At 46.2% G+C, this 20,838-nt stretch overlaps 1 protein-coding gene across 1 annotated transcript in view; it reads right to left on the bottom strand.

The window, feature by feature from the left end:
* The window catches only part of IL1RAPL2 (interleukin 1 receptor accessory protein like 2), a 328,234-nt gene extending 327,742 nt beyond the window's left edge, over window positions 1–492 (bottom strand). Inside the window, exon 1 of the mRNA XM_032196249.1 lies at window positions 472–492. The gene's annotated coding sequence lies outside the window, so the exon portion shown is untranslated. The remainder of the gene's footprint in view (window positions 1–471) is intronic.
* Window positions 493–20,838: the final 20,346 nt, after the last annotated feature.

Here is a 20,838-nt window from a genome sequence, read left to right as displayed (position 1 = left end):
GGTGCGGTACAAAGCCACGTTTGGGTGCAGACCCGACCGGGGCAGAGGCTGCCCCGCGCCCCGGGGTAACTTTGCCCAACTACGGCTCGGGAACGGCTCCGTGAGGGAGCTCCGCGCCCTGCCCCGCTCACCGCCACCGGCCCCGCGCCCACCGCCGTGAGGGGCTGCCGGGGCTCGGACACCGGGGGGCTGAGCGGCGACCCCCGGCAGGCTCCCCCGGCAGGCTCCCCCGGCAGGCTCCCCCGGGCTGCCGGCTCCCCGCCCGCTGAGGAGCCGCCGCTGACGGGGCTCCCCCGGCAGCGCCCCTCACAGCCCCCCGCTGCTGACGGGGCTCGCTCCTGACGAGAGGGCGGCGAGAGCGGCACCCGCGGGGGGCACGGAGCCCCCGAGCCCCGTCCCAAGTTCTTTTTGATCCCCCCTCCTCCTCCCGAGGGGAGCTTCCGAGCGGAAAGCCGCGGGGCGAGGGCTTACCTGCCGGCGGCTCCCCGCTACGCCTCCATGCCGGCGGGCTGAGGGGAGAGGCGCGGGGCTGAGGAGCGGCGCTGCCCGCCCGCCGACGGCAGGTGCGCCCGCCCCGCTCTGCCAGGGCCCGCAGCGCCCCCTGGCGGCCTCAGCGGCCCCTCGGCCCCGGCCCCGCCGCTCGCGGCCCCTCAGGCACAGGCCCGGGGACTCCCCGCAGGCCCACCCGGTGTTCCTCTCCCTGAAGTGAACGACCCAAACTCGTTGGTGACAAGGATCAATAAACTAGCCCGTTTATACCGCCTGTATAAATCTTTTCACTAATTAGGAAGAGGCAAGACGTTGCCGGGAGACCCCGCTTCTCCCTGTGACACTGACTTCGGCACCGGGATGCTAATCCTTTAATACTTTTGCTGCAATTTATAACCCCTGACGCTTCAGCTGCTCTTTCATTTCTCCTGGCGTGATTACAGTGTAAAGGTGCTAGTTTTTAAATTATTTATCAAGTCACTTACTCAAGTCACTTTTTAGCTGAATTAAGAGATTAAAAGCCTAGATATAAAGCATCCCACGAACTTTGAAATATAGTTATGTGAAGCTCTATTGAATAATACCTTGGATTTATGTTTAGGTTTTAAATCAATAGATAAAGCACTATCATTAAGCATACTTTAGCATTTTATAGTAAGTCAAAAAAGGTAATTATACACTATGCCACGCTGTAACAATGCATACATAACTCATAAAAACGAGGGGAATATACCTCAGACTGAACATTTTTAAGCTTATTTTGCTCCCCTTATTCTGCTCTCATCACAACCCACTGTGGAAAATGATCCATTTCACAGACACTAGTAGTATGATCGATGTGACATACAGCTGGTAGGCTCAGGAGGAACAACAAGGCGTTGATGCAGCTGCATATGGAGCAGAAAAGCTCAGCCTTCAGAGGGACCGCAGGCACAGCCTGCCATGCGCTGGACCTTATGCTAGCTTCTGGGACACCACTGAGGAAGTAACGAGACCTATTGTGGCCTTTGTTTATGACATTTTTTCCTTAAGGTGTCATATAAAGCAGCTTAGGGGCCCCAGCTAAGACGTGCCAGGTACACCATGTGTTGTAGGCATGCGCAGGAAGAGCAAGGAGAATGCATTGGACATACTGATAAAACTGTGAGAGAGATCAATTTTTCACACACATCGCTGCCCATGCTGGGAAGAGATGTCCAAAGAGACTGATTAACTTGGGCAATACCAAGCAGTAAGTCTGTGGTGAGCCAGGAACTCAGTGCATCACCTCAAATCCCATTTAGCTCTCCAACTCTTGATTTGTTAGCTCTCTCCATTCCTTCCACTAACCACATTATTCCATGATGTGTTTCTAGGCTTGGGATCCAATGCCACAGATTTCACTGAAAAAGACCCTTTTCCACTGACAACAGTTAGCTTGGGAATAGTCCCCAGTCTATTTCTTAATCTATTTTAATCAATTTATGCACATCACTTACAATTAGGCTGTGGCCAAACATCCTCTTCTGACTGCCACCAGCAGAGGTTGTCTCTCCCAGCTGCTCTTTTCTCGCCTGCCAAGGACTGATGGATCTGCCAGCTGAACGCCTTGCTTCAGTGTCCTGCCTCAGCCAAATAAGATAGGTTTGGTTTGACTTTAAATAGCAGAAATTAAAGAGCTCCCAACTGAGAAACTGGGGTACAAGGTGAGCAGCCTCCAGCAGCAGTAGGGGAATTTGGGTGGGGCTAAACTGTCCTAATAAACCCTACCACTAGCAGCTAGTTCCTGAAGAGGCCATCATTTGTGGCTGTGATCAGAAGACCTCCATCTTACTATGAAGCTCTGCTTCTGCATCTACATGATTCTCACATCTTTCTTGCCTGAATGGAAAGATGACAGGATGAGAGAATTTACCACTGCATCAAGTCCCATTAATTGTCTTTATGTCTGGTCTTTTGTAAACAGCAGCACAGGTCTTTGATCTTTGGGAAACACAGCCCCACATGGACACGCAGCACATCTTTGTTCCCGCTCAGAAGAGACCACACCACCGTGCAACATCCACCATAAGCAAGAGGAAATAAGGCTGAAAAACACCACCACCCTTACTCAGCAATTAATTTCAGCAGACAGTGATGCAAAGCTGATGGGTGACACCACTGCAGACAGGCCAAGCGTCCAGCCTCCCTGAGACCAAGTGGCAGGGACAGACTTGCAGGACAAGGACACTGCAGAGCATCACCCACCCCCTTGCCATGTCCACAGTCCCCAGCCCCACCACATCCCGGGGGCTGCTCTGCCAGCAGCACCCACGTCGCTGGAGCAGAGAGGCAGAAGCGCTGAGCCGCATGGATGTGAGATGCTGATGCTGCAACATCAGAGCACGGAAGGGAGCTCAGCACAGAGAGACTTGGCAGGGTCACGTTTACATGGGACAAAAGCCAAAGGAAAATGAAGCCTGTTGCAAAAGGAATGGGGAGGACATCAATGGGTGGCTAATATCGGGTGAAAGATCCATTAAGGAAGGGGTAAATAGACAAGGGGAGAACCCTGCCTGACTGGCAGCAGCCATGATTCTGATGACTCCTTGTCAGGAGGTAAAACCAGGGCTGCATGACACCATATTTCCAGTTCAGCTCTGCAAAGAAGGAGCCTTAATAGGGTGCCAATTCCCTTCAGTTGGAGGGACTCACACGGTAATGTCACTGCTGTTGACTGAAGTTGCACACAGACAGTATAAAGCAGCAGTAAATGCCAAGATTTCAAAAATCATTTTGCATCTGACATTCTCCTGGGTTATTTCAAGTGAAAGATAAATGCACCGTCTTCCGAGCAGTAATCTTATGCAATAGCAACAACATACACAAGCAGTTAAGTTTGGAATAGGATAACTTTCTTGCTTTTATGTTTGAAAGCTGAAGATAAAATTATTAAACGTTTTGCATGTAAGAGAAGTGACTGTTTTACATAAGTATATGGATCGGAAAATAAGAATTTCTTTCCCCAGAGACTAACATGACAGGCGTACAGCAGAAGTAACATCTTCATGCAGCAGGCATTATATTTTTGGTAAGAGTAAAAAGATACAGCGTATTGACTATTTACCTGTCTCTCTTGACTGGCCAACAGCAGAAATGGAAGCACTGCCTGGGATTAATTAAAATCAGACACAAATCCTAACTTTGCCTTAATCCAGCAAGCAGCTACAAAGCTTGTTAGTGAAACTGCTCAGATGGAGAGCTTTTTTTCATGTGCAGAAGAGTTTGTGGAGCAGTAATGTAAAATTCACTAACAGATAGTGGAAACGTTTTCATTTCCCATTGGTAATTTCTCAGACAAAACCAAGACAAATGCTGCCTTTGGCTGTTTATTTCAATTTGGGTGGGGAGAACCAATAATCAATTAGAAGAAGGATGAGAGGAGTTAAAATAAGCCCACAGAAACATGCAGACTCTCGTACTGGCAATTTCTGTCCTCTGGATGGGACACAGCCACATGATCAATCAATCCAGCAGAGACCTCTGGTGAGCAGCAAGAACATCCTAAAGCAGTTCAGCCCCTTATAATAGAAAAGCTCTCCATCAGCCCCTCATTTCTTCCCCGTTTGTCCCTTTTCAGTCATGCTGCATCTACTGCAGAAGAGCTGTGGTTGGAAGACACAGAGACAAAAGATTAAATGTGAGTTGTGCTGCTTCTAACCTCTTGTGGGATTTAGAGATGCTAATCAGCGCCGGATTCACTTGTATTCCACAGATCATTCTTGTTTGGCAGTATCTAATCGTAATTGCAGAAATCCCACTGCAATACACAGTTTGGCAAACTCATCTTGGAACAGCTCATTTGGTGCAAACTTAGATTATATTTTAACTTCAATGATAAGAAATTACTGAGAAGATGACAAGCACGGTTAGTTTTAGATGCCACAAGCTGAGGAAAAAGAGGTATGCTACCTAAGATGATCTCATCATATCTTGTACCTTTTTCCTCATAAAATGCAAATTTCTGCAAGTGGATGGTTTGAAAAAACTAGTTTAAAAAAATAAAAAGGAAATAAAACCTAGAAATCAACAAATATTGATGTTGATCTTTATGTTTTTCTATTACAAATTTTCTTTCCCCTCTCCACTTTTTCCTGGTACTTCTAGAAAAGAAGAAATTAATATAGCACTTTGTTTACTTCTGTGTTTGCAGCAAACAAAATAAGTTTTGGATCTGTTTGTAAAAATATTCTCACTTCACATTTCTGTTCTGCTCATATTATCACATTTCAGGCCACAGAATAGAGCAAATCATAACAATGAAGAGAAGGGGTACAACAAATGATCCGAAACTCTAGACTGACAGCAAAAAGAAAACAAATTACTTTTCTGAACAGAAGCTATGTATTTGGGGTAGCTTAGATTTAGTTGAATAATGGATTTTCCAGGTCAGTTGGCAAAAGTAAAAGACAAATGTTGTTTCAGACCTAAATGAAATGGAGGTTCAGAGCAGGGGACAAAAGTGGTAAAAATAACAATAATCATCTTTAAGTGTTGTTTCATATCCTTGTTTACAAATAGATAAATCTTATATTAAACCTAAATACCGTAAGCAAGCATCTCTTTCTCAGGTTGAACAGCACCATAACTAAAATGTAAAGGTCAAGGTTAAATGGTATATGACAGAGTCTGAGTCTTTCTAGTGCTCCCCAGAAAGCCAACTGGGCTTCAAGTGACACAGGTGCACGGGGCCAGCCTGACATGCAGAAAAGGAGGATTTCGTTGCTCCCGCTTACATCTGCATGAGGTCCTTCCTGGCTCTGGGCACTCTCACGCTGCAGTCGCTGCCGGGCGTGCCAGAGCTCAGAAGGAGCCAAGCGTGTTAAATGCCTGGTGCTGCTTAGCCGCAGTGACACAGCCCCCAGCTAGGGATGCCTGTGCCAAGCTCCAGGTGGAAGGGGAGCTGCAGGAGGCTGGCTCGGCTCTCCTGAGCGCAGGTCGTGCCAGAGGCATGGGGAGAGGGCTCAAAAGTTAAGACCTCGAGACCTCATTTTACCTCGAGGGCAACATAGGCATAAAGATCCTCTTGCTTTTATGCAATAGAGGATTTGGCAGAAAACACTCTTCTTCGTTTTTCTGAGGCATAGATACATGAAATGCATTTGGCAAGAAAAAGGTACTCCACATTTGCACACCTGCACAGCCACCGTTCATCCGAGCAGGCTGCTCCAGCGCGACCCGCTCAAGTAGCTCCCTTAATTCATCACATCCGTAATTCAGTTCTGGTGTTAATGTTTCAAGGTCTTTTTAAGCCAGTGACCATATCCTATGAATGAGATGAAGAGAGGAAAAAAAAAAAAAAAGCCATCAAATATATTAGCAGCAGTCAACAAAACAAAAAAATATGCTAAAATACCTCTTCCAGGCTTACCTGCTTTAATGCATGGTAATAAACACAGTTCAGGACATCTGTTCTCAGGCTTTTTCATTCTCTGTTGTCCATGCAACTATTTTAAGGCATCAAATTCCGGTCTCCCAGGACGTCTGTAAAGAGAAACGTTTATGGAAATAAAATAATATGCTTTAATCTCAGATTCAAAGATTAAACAGTGGCTTTAGATATAGCATTTTGGTTTTGTTTTTCTCCAGTATGCCTAAGCCTGTCCTGCCCTCCAAGCTGTCAGTGAGTTCATTTCCTCAAAAGCAATGAGTGCTACCAAAGACAAAAACACCAAACGAGTCAGTGAAACTGGAGCTAACGGCTTCAAAAACACCTTTGATTGCCAATGCTTCTGGCTTGTGATAACACGGTAATACTCCAAAATTGGCTTCAATTCCTGTAAGAAGCTGTTCAGTGCATTTCAGACTTGAAGGTTTCTTACCTATGTAAAAATGCCAGTACTTGGAAATATCAAACACGCTAGAGCTATATCCTGTCTTAAATGAAGCAGAACGTTCATGCTGACACTACTTGATTAATTCCTCTTCTGAGTGCTAATATTCCATGGCAGAAAACAGGCGGAGGACAAACACACAGGTATGTCTCTTACACGCAGGCACATATGGCCCGTGCTCTTCAGCCTCCATAAGATGACCATTGTGCTGTTTCCATCCAACTGCCTGGGGCCAGAGGCATCTCTTGTAGTTCCAAAATACAGAAGTAGCGATTTGGAAGTCAGCACACAGCATCAGTTGCCTGAGCAGAGCAGCCATATGCCAGTTGTCTTGGAATTTCGATAACCACAGCTTTGGAGCACGAACATCACAGGCAGCCTTAGCTCAAGTAGCAGAACCACAGCATTGACTTCAAGCACCTCATAGGACCTGAAGAAACATCTTGTGCAGTGTAAACCCTATGTTCCAAAATGTTCTGAGTGGGGGACAACTCCCAGGACTGAAGAAAAGGGCAAGGGCTGGGAAGCAGGGAGCTCCTTGCTGAGCTGAGGAACAACATAAAGAGGAGTCAGAGCAATGGTAGGTAATTGAGATGTGATGAAAACCTCTGAAATGCAGAGCACAGAACGCATCCTGGTGGAGAAACCCCAGTCAGCATCTCTCATAGCTGTGAGAGGGGGAGTAGAAGCAGGTGTTAGGTTAGGTGCAAAAGCGGATGAAAATCCTGCTTGTTGGGAGGATGCCGGTGATCAGCAAATCTGGAGAGCCCTGGAGAGGCTGTTCAGTAAAAACCCTCAGGCTGCAGAAGCTGCTCAAACACCCTACCCGATGCAACAAACCCAGCAACACTTCTCCAGAGGGCTGCAGACCTGCACTGAGCTCTGCAGACACGGAGGTAGACACAAGGGTGTGTCTGAGGGCAGATAGGAACAGGGGCAGGAAAAGAGTTACAGGAATCACCAGAATTTAGACATGCTGTGACAAACTCAGTTTAAAGATTATCACAACAACGCATTCAACAGCAGCAGCAGCCTGACTTGAAAGCTACAGACAACTGATTGACAGCTTTCTCAAGTATATTTCAAGTCCAATTCTCTTCCTGAATCCTTGTTTTAAATCCCTGGTGCTTGAGAATGGCAATGCTCTGTCTGCTGAGGGTACCCTGGAGGTCGCTGTCATTTCCCCATTTCTGAGACAGGGACTAAGATGGTGTTGTGGTCTCTGCAGGGATCCCAGATCACTGAATCATGTCCTCCCTGGAGCCATCAGCACCTGGAGAAGTATCGGAAATAACACTTCCTACAATGAAAAGGGAAGACAACACTTAAGCGGTCCTCAAATGTACAGGAGCGACTTTTCCACTGCTCCTCTCTTAGACCTTGCCATTTCTTTCTCTGCCTGTCTGTCACTGCAAATCTGTCGCAACTCAGATAGCAGAATTAATCCACTAAGGGCAATGAACACAATGTTTGATGTTCTCGGTATTTCTCAGATCAAGGTTTATTAATAATAGAAGTTGTAGAATAAAAATGTTGCTGAATCAACGTTCCAGGTAGTCAATCAGATGTTTGAATTATGTCTCTGCCCTTAAAATATACAGTGGATAACAGTTTTTAAATGGTCCCTGTAAAAGCTACTGTGTGTACTGTACCTTGACATTAAGTCCACAGTAAAGTACTTACCTTCAGGATTCTCCCCATTTATAGGTCTTTTATTCTGCTTCAAACTAAGCAAAGGAGCTGCTCCTGAATGTAAAAAGGAAAAAAAAAAGTAAACATATGATTTACTGCCAGCCTCCCACTGAGCAAAAGGGCAGGCACCTATCACTGCAGGCAAGCAACAAGCGAGAAAAAGAAAAATGATTCAGAGCAACAGAGGGAAGGCGAGAGGGACGAGGGTGTGGGCTGGGCAGGGAGTTAGGATGCGATAGCTCATTACTGTGAGTGTATACAAGGCCACTCCGACATCAGGGAGGCTGTTACAGGATTGCAATGGGATTATGGCACATATATACAAGCAAAAGAGGCCATTAGCTTTGCAGAACCACTTATTTATCCCTTTCAGCAAGCAGTGGTAGGCCCTGATCTCACTAAGTGCACAGGTACGTGCTCGCCTTTATCTGCTGGTGGATCCAGACGGAGTGCCCAAGCTCCCCAGCTCTGCCCAGCAGCAGCAAGGCTTGCCATGAGGGTGGGACTCCCTCTTACAGGCTCTTCACCCAGCCTGGGGTGAGACGAAGGACAGATTACTCAGCCACAGCAGCCAAGATGCTTAGAAAACAACTGATCCTGCACAAACCTCCTCTGCAAAGGAGAGGCCGAGTAAGTCCTGTCTCTTCTAAGGACAGCAGAGCCAGAAAAGCCAATTTCTGCTGAGCCCCAAATAAGATGTGTTTCCTTATAAAAAGAGGTTAAAACAAAACAAAAAATATAACTTCCTTTCAAGTAAGCTGGGTCTGAGGCAGCTGGGCAGAGTTACCTGCTTGCTGAGCACAGCACGCCTGCATGCCCCCTGGCCCAGCCATGGCCAAGCCATGTCCCCAAGTCTGTGCCCGCTGTGTGCTGCTGCTGTAACTTGCCACGTGCCAGGGCTTCAGTGTGCCCCTGCTCAGTGATTTGAATGAGAGCGTGTTATAATCGGGAGCAGCAGCCACTGCTGTGGATTAAGTTGTGTGACTCCCCACCTTCCCTGAGCTCCCAACCAGGCAGGCAGCACCAGCCTCAAATGAGAGCCACCACCAACGCTCAGAGCTGGCACCCAGGCAAACAATCTGCCAAGAAGCAAATTGTCATCTTGGCCCAGAGATTCCTCAGCAAGTAACAGCACCTCTAGGCCTTGCTGTGCTGCTGTAGGCCAAGGGCAACTATTCAGGTTAGTAGGTGAACCTTTGCTGTTTATAAATAAGTGAAGATTCAAGCACTGGGACAGCATTGAACAAAGTAGGGAAAAATAAAGCTGCCTACAGAAAAGCATTCATTGGGCAGAGGGCAAAGTTCCTGGAGCACCATCTCACACTGCCCAGGGGCAACACCGTAGCTTCAGGGTGTCCTATGGACATGCACTTACCTTCCAGTACATTCAGCCTGCAGCAAGCCCAAAGGACATGAGGGCTCACACAGATGCTGGTGAAAAAAAGGGGCCCCTTGGGGCATTCCTCCAGTCTCTTCCAAGTGTAAAATGTTTGCCCTCCACTCACCGCCTGGCCCGAGCTGAGATGGCTGCAGATGCAGCTCTGGAGACATCCCCACTGCTGGCAGTTCAGCCCTGTGAGAGAAAGCAGATTTGGCCCCTTAGCATGTCATCGCATGTTTGTCAGTAGGAAATTTAGCTTGCACATATTTAATTAATGGAAACAGGGATAAACAAGCAGATTGCTTACTTCAATTACGTGCACAACGCCTGCAGGGTTACCATTTAAAAATCACAAAGAAAGTAAACACTCCGAATGGGTAGAAAGCTGCAAACAGGAGCACACAATCTGCAGCTACCTTGATGACGACTACAAACACCTCTCCAGCAATAGAGAAAAGAGTGAGGTTACACTTGGCAAATGAGTATAATTCAAAATTTTTCAGCCATCTGTAAATAACATTTACCTGGAGCAGCTTTACATAATTAAACGACTTCCTTATTAGCGTTGCATAGACCCATTTGCACAGAGAGCGAATAACTCGCCCAGAATAAAGGCAAGGAAGGAAAGAAATCAGCAGCTCTCCATTTATTTATTTAAATTTCTCCCAGAGGCAATTTCTCCAGAATTCCCCAATTCCATGAAGTCAGGCATTTGCTTTCCTCGCAGCTTAACTTGCCGAAAGACGCATTACCTGGACAAACAATCCTCTCTCTAAGCAGCTTAACACATTTGTGCAAGTGTCTGAGCTGCCGTAACGAGGCAAGAAAGCCATTCCGTATCCTATTTAGAAAGGTAAATAATTTCCTTGTTATTTTGAATCCCTCAACTATTTGTGCTACCAGATGGATTAGAGGAATTCTCTGAGGGACGGCTATTATGGGTGACACGGTTCACATACAGCAAAAGGTTCAAAACCAGGAGTGAAAAGTGGTTTCCAACTCAGCAGTTTTAATAATTAGATGTAAACCCAAGCCCTTTGACTGACTTGATTTGTATTTATAAGAATGTTAGTGAGACTGATGATCACAATTGATTGTACAGCTGCATCTGAAAATTAAAATAGCCAACAATGCCAGCAGACTGAATTCCCCTGCTGGTCCTCTGTGCAAACGAGCTGATTGCAAAACAAACACTGGAGTTATTTCTGTTGCCTTCTCTATTCAGTAGATGCCCACATTCAGTGCTAAGCAGGACTGGTTGAGACATTTGGCATTTCAGTTTCTTATTTTATTTTCCTAAGCACCTGTGGGAATATTTCCCCCTTGCAAAAGGAAAAAAAAAAAAAGCTAGAAAATATAGAAAATATACAATAACCTTCTGCTGAAAGGTCTCTGTGGGATTGAAGGAGTCTTACTGAACAAAATTTAGTTCTAAAATAGCTTTAGACATAAGCACTGCACTATCGCAGCTGTATTTTCCCACTCGAAGCAGGCAGCAAGGACCAAGTGCTTTACTGGTTTAAACACGGATTTCAGTGACTGCAGCAGAAGGCCCCAGAGGAACTGCGTTCAGTTTTATTGTACCTGTCCAAACTCTGCGAAAATAAACTTTTTACCATATCAAGTGCCCATGCAGTCCTGGGATGCTGTGATGATCAGTGACCATTGTCTCAAATTTCATTGTATTTGTGGGGTGCTGACTTACAGCCAATGTCTCTGGATCGTTATTCACATATTCTGAAACACAAAGGTGTTACACAACTGGAAATAATTTAGTACCAAATACTCTGGGGAAACTTTCACCAGGTGTGTCAATGGTTCTGACACCCAGCGTAAAATGTACCCCAGACAAAGAGGAAGTAAGTTTTTGCAACTCCTAGTCAGGGTGTGCAGCCTTCTTTCTCCCACACCAGCTGCTGTTTTACCACCACCACAGATAAGGGACCAGAGACTTCTCAGACACAAGCAGCTCACACCAAGCTAGAAAAGTCAAGGATCCTCCAGAAAAGGCAGATTCCTGCTTGTCACCAGCCGCAGTTTGGCACACTGTGACACAGGCTCCATAAGGGTTACAGACCCTGCAGGCACGTTATTTGCTTGGGATCACAGGACAAGTCAGGCTAGAAGTGACTTCAGGAGGTCTCTAGTCCAGCTCCCTGTTTGAAGCAGGGTCAGCCATGAGATCAGAGCAGGTTTACTCAGGGCTTTCAAGATCCCATCAGGTCTTGAAAAACAATTTCCCTTCTGCTTTTCGGTGCAATGAGAAATTATCATCAGACATCAGAAGTACCTTTCGGAGTGGCCAGACTCAGTTGCATTGCAGGATGTGCTATTGGTACAGGAGGGCTTTGGAGCAGACTCTCCATGCTGTGGCAGTCCAAAGCATGACGTTCACAATATCCCACGAGGGACATAGTAACTCCACGTGGCAGTGATCTGACCTGCAGAGCTGCTTGACGTGCCCAGTGGCCATCTGTCCAGGATGTCTGACATTGGTAGCCCGCCTTGCTGAGCACAGACATCAGCCAAAGAGATGAAATTGTTCTGCCTAAATGAATACTGGTAACTACTGAATGGAGTCCGTGCTAACATAACCAAGAGGGGAATCTAGCCCTGGGTTTGGAGGAATCCATGCAAACCACATCAAGTAGTTCGACCTACTTTGGTCTGCCTATCTGGAATTCATCTCTACTTTGCTAGGGTAGCACTAACCCCTATCCAATTCTTTCAGGCTCCAGAGCCGCAGGTATGACCCGATGCCGTGTGATAACGAAATCACAGGCATGACTGAAAGCCCCACAGATAACATCAAGCGTGCAAAAGAGATGTAATCAATTTTAGAACAAAGTTGAATCTGCAGTCATTTATCCTACTTCCACTAATATCTAAAGATAAATAATGTCATGCGTTAAATAATTCCACCACTTTTTTTTTTTTCCCAGCTATTAAAATCTTCTAGCAAGTTCTAGAAAGCAAAAAATAAACATCAGGCGCAATGAAAACCACAGAAGCAATAACTATTTAATTATTAATAATAATAAAAAAACAGCGGCCTGGGCTGGTGGGAGGTGTCCCTGCCCATAGCAGGGGGTTGGAACCAGATGGACTTTAAGGTCCCAACCAACCAAGCCATTCTGTGATTCTGTGAAAAGATGAAAACCAATTGTGAATCCAGTCTCTCTGAGCCTACAGTCCTATCAGATAATATGGTCTAACCAGCCAGATCAACCTTTACCCTGTTTAGCACCTCATCTTCCCAATCATACTGGAAAGACATAAAGTTTTGAAAGCTATATGTTCTGCTTGGCATAGTCTTCACTTTATATTTTATAGGATTTTTGTAGGAAGTTGCTTGCTTCTGCATCTGAAGCAGAGCTTGCTCTTGTTTCTGGCTAACACATAAACTGTTTTTAAATGAACTGAATAGATCTAGACAGCGTGGCACATAAAATCCTCACCACTTTTGTATCTTAGTATGTCTCATAACAACTCAGGATCTTGCAGAAGCGAGGTCTACCAGGTTAAGTTTTGCACAGAGTATAAAGAGAACTCATTTACCCATTTCAAGTTCATTGCCTTCAGATTTCATTGAACATCCCTTTTGTGTGTTGCAAATAATACACAGTGAGGCATAACCCCACTGACCCTCTCAGTGCTGTTCGTTATTACACATCCTTCTGTCACACTCCTCTTTATTAGCCTGCTCTTAGAATTAAGTGGGATTTATCTTGCTTAATACCGTCTCAGATGACAGTCCCCCTATGCTCATAGTTATTTCAGCTGCCCCTTCTGGCCCCTTCCACTTCCAGCTCTACCGTTATTTGAAAGGAGATGATCGTTTTGCATCCATTTCTCCAGCTGCAAAGGCGCAGCAATAAGAGGGCCTGAAACGGGAACACAGCAAGCAGGGAGGCTCCCGTGTTATTAATATTTATTTCCTGCTGGTATCTAGAGGCATCAGCTGAGCCGGAGCCCTATTGTGCTAAGCTACACAGCCATGTAGTACATGACAGCCCTTGCTCAAAGGACTGCATCAGGAGGGCCACAGGGATCTCAGACAGGGAGAATTCATATTTCAAGTTTACTTGTCTAATGCAAACTCATCGCCTTTCAACTTCCCGGCAGATGTAGCCTGTGCTGAGCGGGAGCGTGGTGCATGTTTGATAATGAGAGCGCTTACATTTCATCCCCAGCAAAGGGAGCTGGTCCCTGCTGTCTCAGATCCCCGTGCGACCTTCATGACAAAGCTGCAAACAAACCCTGCACAGCAGCTACAGCAGCACATGGTCAAAACGCAGCACTAAGCCAGCACATCCCAAAGAATTATGGTGCTGGCAGTAGCAAGGGGCAAAAAAGCTCAGGGCTTCAGAGACAAATCTGCATGCTGAGGAGTCATGGAGAAGACAACCACAAACCCCAAACGTGCAGTCGCTTTAAAGCATGAAGCACTTCAGAGAACAAAATCACTCCAACCCAGGCTCTGGGGGGGACGCACGAGGTATCACACGGCCTGTTTCCAGAAAACACAAGTGCCCATAGCGGTGATGTAGTCAGGGAGAGAGAATTTCAGAGGCTTCAAACAGATAAATAGAAAGCCTAAACATCACTTTGAAAGTGAGCATCAAAGACATCTAACATGACTTGGACTCAACAATGTGGTCCTCGCAACTTCTGCTGCTTTCCTTTCACAGCAGCTGTGTACGAGTGCCAGGACAAGCTATTTCCATGCACAGGCTCATCACTCTCCCCCCACCCAGCAGACAGCTTCTGCTCTGCATCCTCCCAGCCACCTCCTCCTAAACCAGTCCCTTCACCCTGTGCCTCAGGGGCTGCCTCCTGCTCACCTTGCTGCTCCAAGCCAGAGTCTGCAGGAGCCCCTGAAGTGTACGAGCGTATTTGTTTACCTGCATTTCTCTGCTGGGAGCACTTCACTGGGAAATGGTCCTGCTACCATGGGAAAAGGTAGGATGCTTGTTAGGTAGGCACAGCTCTGCTCACTGTGTACTTGACCTTTTCAGCAGGGGAAACAGAGCAAGGTCAAAAGGAACACCTGGAAGAAAACAGCTTTAACAGTGAACATCCAGTCCCACGAGCACTTTCACCTTTAGAGTGTACTCAGGAGAACGTAAAAGCAGCCAGAGTGAAAGAGCAAAGAGAATGACTGAGGAGCTCCTTGAGGAGGCTTTAGAGGATAGCAGACAGCCCTTGACTGCTTTTCTTTGATTAAGGGCTAATTTCAGAACTAGTCACTTACCCAAGATGCAAGCAAGAGCATTTTTGCCAGTACCAACTACTGAACTACTTCCATGGAAGCACACAACATCTCTGCTGTAATTTCAAGAAACAAAACTGAGACCCAATAATACTTTCCAGGCATCATCTGGACAGCCAGCAGAAGGCTCAGAAGATGCAGTCCTGTCCTTGGGAGGGCAGAGGACCCCAGCAGGATGGTTCAGCAGTAGGTTCTAGCTGAAAGCTCCTAGCAGCTCTGGAAAGTTATCAGGAAACGTGAACTCTCACACAAGCTGTTAACCACAATTGCTTTCTCAGCCTGTCACTCTTCAGACACCAGCAAGAGGAAGAAAGCCCCAAATTAAAACTGCTCCGAGTAGTGCTGAGAGCCCCCAGCCAGGTTGCTCAGGCCCTAGGTGTGATTCATCACATTAAACCTACAAGCACTGGTATCATGCTCCAAATCCCTTCAGCTCCCCCAGGGCCCCTGTGAAAACAGCTGTGCTCAGGCAGAACCACCTCGGGCTCAGATCTAACACCTGATTTCCTTTAATGAGCAAGGAGAAGGTTTTCATCTCCCTCACTAGATAGGTCAGCTGTCCGCAGCGATTGTGATGGTGACAATGCCCAAGTTATACAAGGAGCCTTCCTTATACAGGGATCCTTCCCCATCCCCTTCTAATTTTCCTTGCGATTTGGGGCAGGTCAGGCCCCTGCACGCAGCAGCATTACACTGCGAGCACATTTTTAAACATGACATAGTGTGTGGGTTCCTAATGTAGAGCTAGAAATGGAGCACACGTGACTGCAAAGCTGCAGTTCATAATTCCTGCAATGTTTCAGGGTGAGCAGAGCTTAATACGGTTGTAATACAATTGCCCAATTATGAGTTTGCCTGATTCTTGGCCTTGCAGATGCATTTCATGTGACACAGCCAAGTCAAGCAGACACGCCATCAAAAGCAGTAGCAGAGGGGTATATTGATCAGACATCCTGACATGGATTATAAACGTTAAACATCTCAGCTTATCCCAGATGTTGGAAGAGAGCAAAGATGGAGGAAGTACCAAACAGAAGCAGTGCTTGTGCCCTGAATAAGATGTGGCACTGCAGTTAATTCTTTTTTAGAACAAATGCATTAAACATTTATTACGCCAAATGTTGGTTTAAAACAATCATTAAAATCCGTTTTCTCTCTGTCCACTGGAGATCAGTTCTTCATTTAAAGTTGATGAAGCTTCCCTAATTCCAACCTCATTATTTCCATGGGCACGTAACAGGAGCCATTATATTTTAGATTCATGTAGTAATGTTGCCCAATTTATTTCTCATACTTTGCAGCTTCTGTTGCAAACCTCTGTACTGAAGATGAACACTTCATTCAAAAATAAGTCTCCTAAGGACCGTCTTCTGGAAATGCATGTACAAGGGGAGAAAGTCAGCTTAGAGTAATACACATGGATTGACTAGTTAAACAGTCTGAAGAAAAAGAAAAGAGCAGAAATGATCTGTCTCAGAAATAACCATTTACCATGGTGTTTATGTACTTTATTATTTGCTAGGCTATTTGTTCCCTTCCTAGCTGAAAACAAGGATGTGGACCCATGTGCTTCCCTTACCTGCGTTAGCCTCCAGCATAACTTCAAAGGAGCTGGAGGCTGTTCTACCTCTTGCTGGTGCCTGGAGGACCATTCTTGGCACCCCTGGTGCTGGCTGGGCTTTACAAAACACAAGCACAGGCAGGCTCAGGCACTGGTCTCTGCTCTTGCCCAGCACGGGACTGACTTGGCTTCTGATCTGAGGCCAGCCATCGGAGGATGAATGGCCTCTGACGCCTTCCACATCAGGGGAAAGCAGGGATCACATCTTAGTTAATAATGAGTGCTGAAAAGGGCAACTGAAACCTTTAGTTTTAAAATACTTTAATTTACAGTAATTAACATGCAGATTTTGTCAGATCAGGACTAAGAAAATTGCTGCCATCTACTGCTGGAAAGAAATATGTGAATACTGAAAGCCTCTTCCAAAAACTAGCAGTAAACTGCAATTAACTTAAGGGACTTTATTTCAAGTGCAAGGCAAGCTTTGGGAAGGGAGGTCGTCACACCCAAGAAAGAGCGATGTGACCTTGCAACCTGCTGGTCAGAGTATCAGGCTGGGCAGATAAAGCTCTTCCTCCTCTGTGAGCAAACATTTCTTGTTCACAGAGGAAGAGAAACAGCAAGGCTAGGAGGCAGCTTTTACCCTCTGCACTGCGCAGAGCTGTACTTAAAATACATCCCCACGTGCCTGAACAACCAAGCTGTGACATTTACACACACTTTATCAAAGGAATAATTGCTTAAACCTTGAGAAAATCCTTTACTTTGGATTCCCCAATTCCTTAAAGTTTCTGAGGTATTTCTCCCTCTCCTAGGAGTTCGGTTTTACTCACTGCTAACTCAAAGGAGCTGGAGCAGATGAGGCAGTCTCCCCGCCATCACTGCTGTTTTGGGGCTGGTTAATCCAGTAAAGATGCTGCAATGTCACGGATTCACAGATTTGGTTTTCAGCAGAAACTCTACACTAGTAGGTATTCCTCCTGAGAAAGGAGAAAACAAATTGTACAAAGGGAAGGCACGAAAGTCTGGAATACGTCTGTATTAATTCAAACCTCTGGGGGCAGAGCAACAGCCTGCACAGTGGAATTTCCACATCCTGTTCCCAGCCCCTGCACCCATCAGGTGTCCTTGTGCTTCCCTTGGGCAGGGTGACTCCAGGACCCATACTGATGTTTCACACCAACATCATATTCTCCCTCCAAAGCATCTGCTTTAGGGACAGAGAAATACATTTTTTACATAGTGAGATCCATGCAGCAGGTCCAGATCATTTAAATGGGCCATCATTTTCTTTGTGCTTTTCTAGGGAATCGCTCAACCAGCAGATGTATCACTTGATCAAGTTTTGCCTTGGGTGAGCTCCACTGGATTTAACATTTACCTGATTTCCTCACACTATTCTTTCTCCACGGTGAAGCAGCACAGCAGTGCTTTAACTTCCCTCTGCAGCAACTACTGCCTTCACCGAGCACCACACCTGAACGCTTGGCTCATACAAAGCATCTTTAAAAACAGTTTTCACAAAGTCTCCAAGTCTTGGTCCTATAGAAAATAAAATAAATAAATAAACCAATGTTAGACGCACTCAGACCAGCTCCACAGCGGCCTTCTCAAAGCGACCACTGCCATTTAGCTCCATCACCGGGGCAGGGATGCCACCATCCCTCTGCACGGGTGACACCACTGGTAGTTCACAAGGAGGGGACAGCCTGACAGAAAGGAATGAGACCAGGTTGGACCTGCCTGAACTACAAAAACATTTTTCATTTCCTTTTACTTGTCAGAACTCTTGGACACAAAGCAACTGGGAAGCAGCACTTAGACCTCTGCCTAGACCTCAGTGCAGCAGTAATTAGGAGGGTGAAAAGCAGTAATTTCCTTGAGTAGCTCTCTGTTTCTCCTGTACACACATCATGCACAGCACGTTGATTCATCAGCAATTAAAGCCTACTCTTTAATCTACAACCCTTTCATTATAGAGCTGATAGTCAAAAGTATCTGAAATGCCCCAAGCTGTCTCCCCCATTCCCCACCCACCCCCACTGGCAAAAAAGGTTTGAAGAAGAAGAAAAAAGAAGCCTTCTCACATACATATCCTCAAGTTTAGGCTGACAAGCTCTTCTGGGCTCCTCTCCTCCCAGCTCCCGCAAGGGGCAGTGCCTGGCACAAGGCAACGGGCCAAGCAGCAGTTCGTGCTTATAGACAGAGCCAGGTAATAATTCCCCTCCCAAAAGTACCGTGTTTACACAGAGGCACCAAGCACAAACAGCCACTGCACCACCTGCCGCTTCCTCCAGGCCCTCCTAAGCGCTGGGGCTTGGAGCTGAGCGTTGCAGCACCATCCAGCTGCAGCTGGGGACAGAAATCAGGAAGGTTTCTGGTTTGGCCAGGTCTGCCTTTCTGCCTTCCCCCTCACCACAGACCCTGCAGCAGGCAAAGCTTCCCCCAGGTAACGTGCCTGGGACGATTCAACGCAAGACGAACGATGCCAGGAGAAAGCCCACCCAGCCCAGCCCCGCGAAGGGCTCCGGCAGCAACGTGCCCCCCGCAGCGAGTCCATCTGCCCCCACCTGCACACCCTGCTCCCAGCACTGCGGGCACTGCTCGGCAGTAGCTGAGCAGGGAGGGATCCGTCCCTCTAAATGCAGATTTAAGCACGTGTTTAACAGCTTTTCTGAAGCGAGATGCTGATGCATTTAAGGAGAGAAAAAGAGCATTTTTTATTTTATATTATCCTGACAGAAGCAGGTGCCTGAATAATGCTTTCCCAGTAGGAGGAAACTGTAGAAGGTTTTTTTTTTTCCATCCTAGGAAAACAGTCGACAGCCTTTCAGTAACACAGAAATCAGCCCAACAGAAGCGTTTGTGTCAGGTTACCCTACAAGGAGCATTTCAGCTGTATTATCCAGAGAGGAACATCTGTACAATATCTGCCTGCCAGGAAAAAGTCCCTGCTGCATTTTCCCAAAAGGAACTTTTTTTTACAACCTTTTGCTGACAGAGTAGTAATTATCCACATAGGAGCATACCATTAGAGTTCCCTTGACAAAAAATTATTTATTTATATGTATCTGCCCTGGAAGAAAAAACATAATGAATGAAGTGCTGGTAGATCTCTTTGCTAATAGAGCTGCAAAGGCGATAAAAGAAGTCACAGTGCAAACAGAGCCCCTGAAAGGACAGCTATCACAGCAAAACAAACACAAGGGCACAAGAGGGACACTGCCAGGCACTTGGCACACCCAGCCAAGGATGTGTGTGCTGCATGAGCGCTGCACACCACAAAGGGCGACCCACTCATAGTGTGTGCCTGTGACTGCCTCACGTTTAGCAGTGCTGGGCCTCCTTTGCCAGCCAGGATCCTTGTGGGAGAGCACAAAGGCTAGAAAAGGAACAGGAAAAGCTAGGAAAGGCTAGGAAAGGAACAAGAGAGAGCCTTGCAAAGTTATCTTCCTAACCCTGCCATGGCATTCTTCCCACTAATCTCCCTTTCAAGTGATCTTAAGAAGCTGACAGAGAGAAGACACATGGTGCCAGAAACTACACAAGAAACACAGCTTAACATGCTCATTAGACTGAAAAGAGGAAGAATCACAAAGCTACCACCGTGGTAAGAAGAAAAGAAATGCTGATTTTTAAAATGTTTTTTTAATTTTCTTGTCTTGAATTGTCATACAAGCCACACTATGGGAATTGAGACCTCTAGTCCCATAGCTCTTTTATAAAACAACAGCGTTAGTGTCGGAGGTTCCTGTTAAACGAGCACAACTCCTCATCTGGTCAGCAGCTTCCCCATGTGTGGCTGCTTCTCCTGTTGGATGTACTTACTGGTCAGTGACTGGTTAGGTAGGAGAGTAATTTTTACCATTATTGTGTCTTTATGGGCCCCATATGAAAGGATTAAAGCCAGCTACTGCCAAGGCCTGACGCAGAGAAGCCAGCATAGGAAGTTCTCTCCGTGTACAGAGGTGCCAGACATTGTCTTCCTGCCTGTGTAATGTGCTGTCTTGTCTGTGCTTTCATTCTCTGTACTCTGAGAGATAATTCACTCACACTTCATTGGTTTAAACGAAGTGATCAATATCTCTCTGGTTCTGGTGTTGGAGAGCAAAACAGGACATCTGCAACTCCAGTGAGTGAGGACTGCTGTTATGCAGCCCTGAGCCCTGATTCGGGCACCTTTACTGAGCGCTGCCTTGCTCAGGACACCATCCCCTGATGGGAGTTTTTCCTAAATAAGGGCTGTAGAGTCAGGCTCAAAATTTCCATACGAACACGATCGTAGCACTCGGCAGAATAACGTCTTATGGCTCCACTGGGTTATTTATATCTTTGATTCCTGCTAACATTCTTGTCAAATGAGTATAGATTTATTATTTTAATTATCTCAAGCTTGTAGAGATTTGAACATCTGTTATAGGTATTCAATAAGTATTAGAACAGCAATCAATTTTCCCTTAAGCAGGGGAGTGATTCATGGTGCTCTGGGAGTAGATAAACTCGCTATAGTTGATACCAGAAAGATACTTTGAAAGAAAGCAGGAGGCCCTTTTAATTAGCTTCTAATTAATTCTGTTTAGGAAGTCTAGAT

Source organism: Aythya fuligula, chromosome 13, assembly GCF_009819795.1.
Source record: "Aythya fuligula isolate bAytFul2 chromosome 13, bAytFul2.pri, whole genome shotgun sequence".
Classification (NCBI taxonomy): Eukaryota; Metazoa; Chordata; class Aves; order Anseriformes; family Anatidae; genus Aythya; species Aythya fuligula.
The sequence above is the reverse complement of the archived record's forward strand: the minus strand, read 5'-3'. Positions and strand labels throughout refer to the sequence as shown.